Here is an 11,033-nt window from a genome sequence, read left to right as displayed (position 1 = left end):
TAACTGTCTCGCATATCTCGGTAGACACCCGACTCGTAATGGAAGGGATAAAGGAGACATTGAAAGAAGAAAGGAATAAGCAAATGCCATAGTAGATGGCTCAGGAATAATTTCGACCACCTGGGAATCGTGAACTTGCCCTGGCATCCCACAGCACAAGGGCGCCTTTTGCTGTGCGATGTCAGTGCAAATACCCATGATCCGCTTTTGGACCTTTTCAACCATATGAGAGCTGTTTGCAGTGAAAGTAACATCACAATGTAAAGTGGTCCACTAACTCTATATCTCCCCTGAAAGCTTGCTCATGAACTGGCAACCACTTCACACTTCCCCCTGTAAATATGGTATTGCGCTATTTAATTAGCGGGTAGGCACACTTGGGGCATTTAGGAGTAGTTTCATGCAATATTTGGCTGTATGCATTACCTAACATTTCAAGGCAACGTAATTCCCCTAAAAAGCATTCACTGAGCAAAAACGAAAAACAAAGTGCTGCAACGAAGTTCTTTATTCAAAGCTGGGCCTCTTATTGCGAAATCTCACTGTTGGGTGTGATCTGCTGTGCAAAACAGTTCAGCAGAAAGCTAATGGACAGCCAAGAGAACGAACTGCTGAGAGGTTTTATGAAAAAAAATGCTAATTAATTCTGATTATGCGTTAAACACAGGATTATGGACTTAAAAAACTGTTCTTGTAACCAGCTTCATTACAGTGATAGAATTAAAAAGTTATAAAATAAGTTTGGAGCATGCTCATTCGAAAACCTTTCCAATATAGATGCTCTGAAATATTTTCTACTTTTAGTTTTTCCACGGCGAACAGCACGCTGCATTGCTGAGGTGTGTACATGGAAAATATAAGCTCTGAGAAGTAGCCAGAAGACGATAACATGAAGTTTGGGTTGCAAAGGTGGGAAACATTTGCTTTATTTTACATCAGAACAGAACACACTAGTTATTAGAATGTTTTCTTTCTTGGGAGAGTAACAAGCCCTGCTATGAAAAACAGTGACCCAATCTATTTATTTAAATGAAATATTTTTAATGAGGAACAAGCATAAAATTTGTTGCAAGTTTTGTGCCATGTAGCAGTGCACAAGGAATTAACAAACACATATCAAATGTTTTCGCCGGCAACTGTTGCATGCTATACAAATTTTTTCGTCATGCTGTTTCAGTTTGCCCATACTGTGACATAAAACTTCAGTATAGGTTGGGTGAGGCATAAAAAAACTGATTATAGTATACATTCAAGCTCCCAGAAGTAAGTTAAATCCTTTGAAATTTGTTGGGGCTCTACCGAAGCTCTCAGAACAACCACGCAGCCGCAATGAACCACTCAGGCTTCCGAAGGCGACGGGCCTTGGACAATCCAGCTTAATGTGGTGTCAATGGCTTTTAGCTGCATCATTACAGGTTTAACCTTGCCTGTCACAATGCCCCGATAAAAGTCTGCCCTCACCAGGATCGACACTTGTTCATTGTCACTGTCATGACAGAACTCATTAGCAGCACCAGCACTAGTGACCACTTCCAATGCACTAGTCGGCACGGCTGCACACCACCGCACAGACTGCCATGCTCCGAGCCAGCTTCACCCACTCCGACGCGCCCAAGTTCAAGCACGGAATTTTACTCTTCCTCACTTGAGCACATTTTGTGATATTGTTGCAAAGGCGTTCGTCACAGAGGCATTCGACTGTGAACAACCTATGACAGCCAAAAGGATTACCTAGGCTGTGAGAACTCAATAACAGCACCAACAGTAGCAACTACTTCCCATGCACTTGTTGTCACGGCAGGACCACACCACCACACACACTTCCCTTTCCGAGCCAGCTTCACCCATTCCGATGCACCCAGGTTCAAGCACGGCTTTTTCCTCTTCCATACTTAGCACATTTTGTGATATTGTTATAAAGGGATTCGTCATAGAGGCTTGAGACTGTAAAATATGTATGACAACTAAAGTATTACTTAGGCTGTGAGAACCCAATAGCAGCAACAATAGTAGCGATCACTTCCAATGCACTAGTCGACACGGCTGCACCACACCACCACACACATTGCCATGCTCCGAGCAAGCTGCACCCACTTCTATGCGCACAAGTGCAAGCACGGTTTTTTCCTGTTCCTCCCTTGAGCACATTTTGTGATATTGTTGCAAAGGCGTTCACCACAGAGGCACTCGGCTGTGAACAATCTAAGACAGACAAAATGATTACTTAGGCTGTGAGAACTAAATAACAGCACCAACAATAGCAACTACTTCCAACGCACTACTTGTCACGGCTGCACACCGCCACAGTTACTGCCGTGCTCCGATGCAGCTTCACCCACTCCGATGCACCCAAGTCCAAGCACGGCTTTTTGCTATTCTTTACTTGAGCACACTGACTTACGTCTGCTATCAGGGATATTGTAGTGGAGAGGTTTTACGTGGTTTAACACCCCAAATCAACGCAGGCTACGATAGGTGCCGGAGCTGACAGCTCCGATTAATTTCGGCCATCTGAGGTTCTTAACGTGCACTAACTTCGCACAGTACACAAGCCTCTAGCATTCCAAATGCGAGGACCGCAATCGAACGCGCATCTGTAGTGGAAAGTGCCAGAAATTTTGACCCCCAGGGGTTTCAAGCGTGCGCAGGCAATGTACACTACATAGCGGTCACATGGTGTTTTAGTGGTTGTGGCGTTCTGCTATGCGAATATGGCGGAAAGTTGCTCTCAGCTTGGTTTTGAAGGAGGCATTATTGTTTCCAGTTGTGCTAGGTGTGATATCGGTTGTCAGCGCAAGCACATGCTCATGACGTAGGCCGTCCTGATAAGTGCTATAAAAGCAGAGGCATCTTTGAATAAAGCCGCTTTCGTTCCTGCCCTGGCTTCGCTGCGTTCGTGTCTTTCCTCGGCCTCGACAGAGCACTAGGACGTTTCAATGCGTATTGAGGCATGCCTCGTGGTCAAACTCGAGACTAACTGGTGCCCTGTATAATAGCATAGGGTTCAGGCTGCTTCTTCTATGGACATGATGGATGTGCCGTCCGGTTTCTGATGGCTCAACAAAGGTGCAGGAATGGTATAACCACGTGTCCTCTCATGTATCCAAGCCTCAAGCACTGCAGCTTTTCCTTCAGGTATGTCAGGGGCCAGACATTAGTTTAGTTGTCAAGAGTGCTCCAACGCCAAATGTTTAAAATTGACGACTGAATTGGAAGCAGGCCTCTCCGTTGCCGGTTATGCAGGTACAGTGAGCCGACACAATGTGACCGTCGCTTTCTGCGAGGACCCACACGTCCACGGGTGGCTTATTCAAACTTTGCGAGTGGTTCACCTGGGCGCAAATGACAACGGCGACGAAAGGAATTAGTACTTCACGAAAAAAAAAGGTTTTATGTCCTTACCTGTGTTTTGAGTATCACTGTGTCGGCTACGACCGTTTTCATGCATGGCTCGCGTACCCATCCACTTGTGAGGAAGTTGTGCCCTTCCAAAGCTTTTCTGGCCTTAAGCTGCTGCCGAGTAACAAAACTAGTTCTCAGAACTAGAAATTCGTGAATATCGGCGATGTCGACGGGCGGCCACAAGTTGAAATCGACAGTGCAGTCATCCGCGCGTAGCGTGAATGGGTCCACGCCGCACTGTTTTGTTTTCTCCTCGCAGCGCGCCCGGTCTTTCGGGCACAGAGTCGACACGTAGGTCTCTGACGAAACTGCCGACATCTTCAAAGCACACCGGGGCGGCGAATATGCAACCCCTTGTTAGGTTTGATTACTGTAGAAGACGATACGGCACTCGGACAAAAACACTGCTGCCTGGCCTGGGTGCGTCGGCTGCTAACAAGGACGACAAAATGGCGGACTACCCAGAATGCATAGCGCCGCCGGCTTTCGTGCAAACTCCCTATGGACCTTCTTCACGCCGCGACGTCACGAAGATGCGGTGGCGCTGATGTTAGCAGCGACTTTCGCATGGTAGGCAAAACAGGTTCCGCTTTTCCGTGCCTACCGCAGCTGCCGCAGTTACCGGCTGCTGCTTCAAGCCTGTGCACTGCAGAAGCAGCATATATTGACCAGCTGCGTCACTGCTGGATCCGCGTAGTAGCATAAAAAATATTAAATTAGCCTCGATAGGTATCTCGCGCATAAATGCCGCATTCGGAAACTGGCTAACAGGCATCGGGCCACGGTAGTAAAGCGCGAAGTCTGGGAGTCGATAGGCACGGCCACTCAATGCACTTAATAGCATGCAAGTTACTGCGTTCATTCACCTGAACTTCAGGATAGTAGGCTGATAATTGCTCAAGGAAAAAAAGACATATGTAGCTGCACACGTACTTATCACGTTGAGCCGGAGTGCACGGGGCGCCGACAGGTTCACTCGCCCCCAAGGAATGCGTTATTTTTTTTTTGTTAATAGCACACCATGTTTAAATGGCGCGTTTTGTGACATTTAATATTTACTTGAAACTGTTTCTTGATATGACGACGTAATTATTTCATTCGAGTAGAAATAAGTCTGGTAAGTTGTGTCAATCTTGCGCGATCGCGTTGGTGTGCTTAGAATAGAGTACCTTAAGTGTGCTAAACGCCATATGCTTTTTCATTGCATCATGCATGTGTCATGTTTCATGAGGTAATACATGATCGCGAAGCTTGTTTGGAAAGAAGCAGCCGCAGGCGTGCTACTAACAGACACGTGGCGAGATTGAGAGGGGTCGCGGCATGAAAAGTGTTTTCGTTATTCATGCATGCGATATGTAACTAAACTTGGTGCAAATATGAAATTCCTACGCTAGTTACAGTCATTCCTTTTATTTATAGCTATACCTGGTGGAGTTCTGGGTAATTATAATTAACACCGTCGTCAAGTCCCCCCAAGCTAGGTCTCAAATAATTGAGTAGAAAGTGCGCAGTTTTTTTATGCCAGCATGTGCATAAAGCCCTGTTCTGTATGATGACGCGATTAGTTCTTTTTCTATATGATCAGTACTTATGCATGCATAGTTACATGAAAACGTTTCTTACAAAAAATAACTAACACAATACTGCACGTGTAGGGAAAAAAATCGAGAGATTTATTACGCTCCTCGACGTCTCAGGAATAGTTTGCGACAAATGGAATCATTTGATTTTCATGCGAATTACGAAGGTGAGTGATCCAGTCGCAGAAAATGTGAGAGGTCAGAAAACGAACCTTAAAGTTTATTCCCTCGTTTCTGGCATCTTCGCTTTCGCTTTGGTCAAAGAAATGCGGCACTGAAATCAAAAAAATTACCTCACAATTTTTTACGACCACACTTCTAAAAAGCGTAATTTATAAATTTGCACTCAATATTTTGCTATAATTTTTCGTCACGAAACTAGACATCAGGGCTAGGAAAGAAAATAATTCTAGAAATCAAAGATTTTCATCAAATCGACCAGCTTGCCAAGAGGACAGGTCGGCCTGGCTGGTTCGTGGTCATGCGGCTAAAAACAGCGCTAAGCGAGACAGGAGATGGGGACACGACGCTGTCCCCACTTTTCGCACAGCGCGACACGTACGTATTTCAGCAGACGATGAGCGCATGTCTGCTCCGACGAAACAACGCCAGCACTTCCCCTCACTACTGTCCCGAATTAAAATCATTCCGGCTAGTGCAGAGTGTCAAAACTTGTTTTATTCAATGCCTAGCGCATAAATAAACGGCAGGAACGCTTTCTACATGTTTACTACTAACCATATATACAATACACAGTGGAAAACTATTTCTCTTTATAGGCCGCACGTGGACAACGCGAGCTCGTGTACTTCGACAAATTACTTAGTTGGAAGCATCGACCATTGCTATGATTCGCAGAAACTGGAAACGCGCCTGCAAGCCTTGAAAACCCGCGCACAACACCTATCCGCGATGCCACTCCCCGACCTTTTGCCTACCACGAGCTCGCTAGCGACTGCAGCGCCACCTCGTTTGTTTAGAAACATGCAGGAGGTCCATAGGCTCAGGTGAAGAGGGAACATTCTGTACTCTGTTGCCTTCCGCCGGTCGAGTTCCTCCGTTCATCTCGGCTTTCTTTGAAAGGTCCTTGGAAAGGCTGCAGCTGCTCCTGTAAGCCGATCTCTGAGGTCATTTCGTTGAGCTTGGCTCACTCTTGCGGCGTATGCCTGGCAGACCTTGTTTCGAAGCAGCCGCCGCATCACCCTCCAGGCACACAAGGTGCATATATTCAGTCGGAAAACATGTCACCATATCAATGCCCATGGTTGTAAACTGCGACACGCCAGCATGAAGCCGCTGGTCTTCCTGTCTGCGAAATGAAGCATCAGTGCGTTCTGGTGCATTCAGGTCCGGAAACGTGAGTCTATGAACTGCCCCTTCTGGCTGCTTTGTTCATAGGCATAACCTCTGTGCCCTGTGATTGCTCTTACAAAACTCCTCGCTGGGGCGTCACATATTGCTACGGTTGTGCTTGTGCTTGGAACGCTCGTGCTTGGTGCGCTCGCGCTTGGAACGCGAAGAGGACGAAGTGCGTTTCTGCGGCTGGGCTTCGCGTGCCCGGTTGTTCGGCTGCGTGGCTGTAAGCTGTTTCCCTGTAAATATATTTTTCCCTTTTGGTGTGCACATCTTCACGTTACATTATTGGTGTGAGGTGCGGGGTACAGCCACAGCAAGCACGGAACTCCGCAGCGGTCGTCAGCTCGCCGGCTCTTCAACCATGACCAGCGAAGGGGCCGCTCCGTCGGCGTCCGCCAACCCGGCGTTCATCATTGCCCATCCGAGAGATCCTGGGACCTTCAACGGAACGGACGGCGTCGACGTGGAGGACTGGCTCGCAATGTACGAGCGCGTGAGCACACACAACAGGTGGGACCCGACCCTACAGTTGGCCAACGTCATCTTCTACCTGACGGGCACTGCCAGGGTATGGTTCGAGACCCACGAGGATGAACTCACCAGCTGGGATCTCTGCAAGCGCAAGCTTTGTGACCTGTTTGGTAAGCCATTCGGGCGTCAGCTCGCTGCGAAGAAGGAGCTCGCATGCCGTGCACAAACGTCCACAGAGTCCTATGTATCATACATTCAGGACATATTAGCTCTCTGCATGAAAGTCGACGCCACTATGTCAGAGTGCGACAAAGTAGGTCACGTGCTCAAAGGCATCGCAGATGACGCCTTTAACCTTCTTGTATACAAGGACTGCGGAACGGTTGACGCAATCATCAAGGAATACCGCCGGTTCGAACAAGCGAAGAGCCGCCGAATTTCTCCGCAGTTCACGCGGTTGCCGAATACGACTGCGACGTCGTCCTGTGTAGACTCGACTCCACCGAGCCGTCTGCCGACATCTGAGAGCCTGACACGACTTGTGCGCCAAGAAGTAGAGGCAATGTCCCCCGTTGCGTTTCATCCACCCGCAACAGACAGTACTCCAGCAGTATCCCTTATACAGGCTGTCGTTCGCAAAGAATTTGCCAATCTTGGGATTCAACCTGTTTGCTCAGTTAGTGCCCCATATGCTCGCCGCATGTCCCCGGAGCTCGGTTCTGAACGTGCATACTACCCTCGACGCAGCCGCAATCCAGATGAATGGAGAACACCTGATGACAGGCCCATCTGCTTTAACTGCTCCCGAGTTGGCCACATATCTCGACACTGCCGAAGCCGTCCGTCCTCGACCTACAGCCGCTACCCGCCGGGTTCTGCATATTCCCGCCGCTCTCCCTCGCCCTCGGAAACGACCTCTTCTGGCCACCACGCTCAGACCCCGCTTACCAACCGTTCGTCGTCACCTCAGCGCCGTCGATCTCCATCGCCCCGACCTCGCCGCCCTTCGTCGCCGGCCCCATATGCCCGCTCCCGGTCGGAAAACTGATGGCTGCAGCGTCTGGGGGTGATGCTGCTCTGACGACCCGACCAGAAAACCCTCCTTTAACTCTTCATGCTCATCGGAACATCCTTAACGCCGACGTGGACGGGGTCCCTGTTACCGCTCTGATCGACACTGGAGCGCTCGTCTCAGTCATGAATGCTCGTCTTCGCCGTCGCCTAAGGAAAGTGCTCACTCCTGCCCCCTCAACTGTGGTCCGTGTTGCAGATGGCGGTATGTCTATTGTCGTCGGAATGTGTACTGCTCGTGTTTCAATAGCCGGCCGCCATACTTCTGTGCTCTTCACTGTCCTCGAACACTGCCCTCATGACATCATTCTCGGCCTTGACTTTCTCACCGACCATTCCGCCCTTATAGATTGCGCCACAAGCATCGTTCAACTCGCTCTACCTGTTCCTTCAGAGCCACCGGATCCAATTGTTCACCGACGGTGCACCGCCGACTTTGTCCGCCTGGACCCCGATGCCGCCACTTATGTCCGTTTCTCCTCTGTCCCGCCAGTTCCCGATGGTGACTACATCATTACTCCGGTTCCTGATGTGCCCTTTACACGCAGTGTTGCCCTTGCGCATACAGTTGTCACCATGTTGGCAAATCAAGCGTCCCTTCCGGTTCTCAACTTTGCCTCTTACGTTCAGCCGCTCCCACAAGGTATGTCGCTCGCCACGCTGTGCCCTGCTGCCGAATGCGTCGTATCGGCGGTGAGAAGCGTCCCACCCTCGTCGAACTGCCGCGACTCTGACGTCCCACCGCCTGATGAATATGCAAAAATGATTGCTGCTGACCTCTTACCAGGGCAAGCTCACGACCTTCGGTATCTTCTGTCGTCTTTTCGCGACATCTTTGACTTCGATGACCGCCCTTTGGCTCGAACATCTGTGGTCACGCATCGCATCAACACCGGTGACGCAGCTCCTATTCACAGACGACCCTACAGAGTGTCCAGTACAGAACGCACCATCATACAGCAAGAGGTGGACAAGATGCTCAGTAAAGACATCATAGAGCCCTCGTCGAGCCCTTGGGCCTCACCAGTTGTGCTGGTTAAAAAGAAGGACGGCAGCTGGCGCTTTTGTGTTGATTACCGACACCTAAACAACATAACAAAAAAAGACGTCTATCCACTCCCAAGAATAGACGATGCTTTGGACTGCCTTCACGGAGCCAAATTTTTCTCTTCAATTGACCTTCGGTCCGGGTATTGGCAAATCTCTGTTGATGACAATGACCGCGAAAAGACGGCATTCGTCACACCGGACGGCTTATATCAGTTTAAAGTTATGCCATTCGGTCTCTGTAATGCGCCAGCTACCTTCGAGAGAATGATGGACTCCTTGCTTCGCGGCTTTAAATGGTCCACATGTCTATGTTACCTCGACGATGTTGTGGTTTTTTCGCCCACGTTTACCACGCACCTCGAAAGACTGGCGAGCATTCTTTCTGTCTTCCGTAGAGCCGGGCTACAGCTCAATTCGTCGAAATGTCAATTCGGTCGCCGCCAACTCACCATTCTCGGACATCTAGTCGACGCTTCTGGTGTCCGCCCGGATCCTGTTAAAGTTAAAGCCGTCAAGGACTTCCCTATTCCCCAGTCGTCTACGGATGTGCGCAGCTTCGTCGGCCTCTGCTCGTACTTCCGCCGTTTCATCAAAAATTTTGCCGGCACCGCTCGCCCCCTGACCGACCTTCTAAAGAAAGACACCCCTTTTACCTGGGGCCCTGCCCAAGAGGAGGCCTTTTCTTCGCTAGTCGACTTACTCACCTCCCCACCTATTCTGGCCCATTTTGATCCGTCGGCTCCGACTGAAGTTCGCACAGACGCCTGCGGTTATGGGATTGGCGCCGTGCTAGCCCAACGTCACCAAGGGCAAGAACGCGTTATTGCATATGCCAGCCGCCTCCTTTCTACAGCTGAGCGAAATTACTCAATTACAGAGCGCGAGTGTCTAGCTCTTGTTTGGGCTGTAGCTAAGTTCCGACCGTACCTGTTTGGCCGTCCATTCTCCGTAGTGACCGATCACCACGCCCTTTGTTGGCTGTCTTCACTGAAAGACCCCACAGGCCGGCTCGGACGTTGGACGTTGCGCCTCCAAGAGTATTCTTACACTGTTCATTACAAGTCAGGGCGTCTCCATCAAGACGCCGACTGCCTGTCTCGGCACCCTGTAGAGCCGCCTGATCCTGGAGACAACGACCTCGGCCCGTGCCTCTTCGCTATCTCCGATCTGGTTAACATCGCGGACGAGCAGCGACAAGACTCTTCCTTGCGTATTCTCATTGATCGCCTCAACTGTGCCAGCCGAGATCCTTCATTGCAACTGTTCGTCATTCAGGATGGCGTCCTATACCGCCGCAACCTTCGTCCTGACGGACCTCCGCTCCTGCTAGTCGTTCTCCACCGTCTCCGTTCATCTGTCCTAGCGGAACTACACGACCTACCGACCGCAGGCCACCTCGGCGTCTCCCGCACATTAGATCGGGTCCGACGCCGCTTCTTTTGGCCTGGTCTGTACCGCTCTGTTCGGCGTTACGTTGCCTCCTGCGACCTCTGTCAACGCAGGAAGAGACCATCAACGTTGCCTGCTGGCCTTCTACAGCCTATTGACGTACCTCTCGAACCATTCTACCGTGTTGGACTCGACCTTCTCGGACCTTTTCCGACGTCCTGCTCCGGCAACCGTTGGATTGCTGTCGCGACCGACTATGCGACCCGGTACGCTATCACGCGTGCGTTACCAACAAGTTGCGCAACCGATGTCGCCGACTTCCTATTGCAGAACGTAATCCTTCACCACGGCGCTCCACACCAATTGCTGACGGACCGCGGCCGCTACTTTTTGTCCCGAGTAGTTGACGATATCCTCCGGTCCTGTGGCACGCAGCATAAGCTCACTACAGCTTACCATCCCCAGACGAACGGGCTTACCGAGCGCCTCAACAGGACTCTGACCGATATGCTATCCATGTATGTCTCGCCCGACCACCGCGATTGGGACGTTGCCTTGCCTTATGTAACATTTGCTTATAATTCGTCGCGGCATGATACCACCGGCTATTCTCCTTTCTACCTTCTGTTTGGTCGGCATCCTGCGCTGCCATTGGATACATTACTACCGAGTTCTACTGCCTCGACCTCAGAGTATGCACGTGACGCCATCTCC

This window comes from Amblyomma americanum, chromosome 2 (genome assembly GCF_052857255.1).
Source record: "Amblyomma americanum isolate KBUSLIRL-KWMA chromosome 2, ASM5285725v1, whole genome shotgun sequence".
Classification (NCBI taxonomy): Eukaryota; Metazoa; Arthropoda; class Arachnida; order Ixodida; family Ixodidae; genus Amblyomma; species Amblyomma americanum.
Note: the sequence above shows the minus strand (reverse complement) of the source record.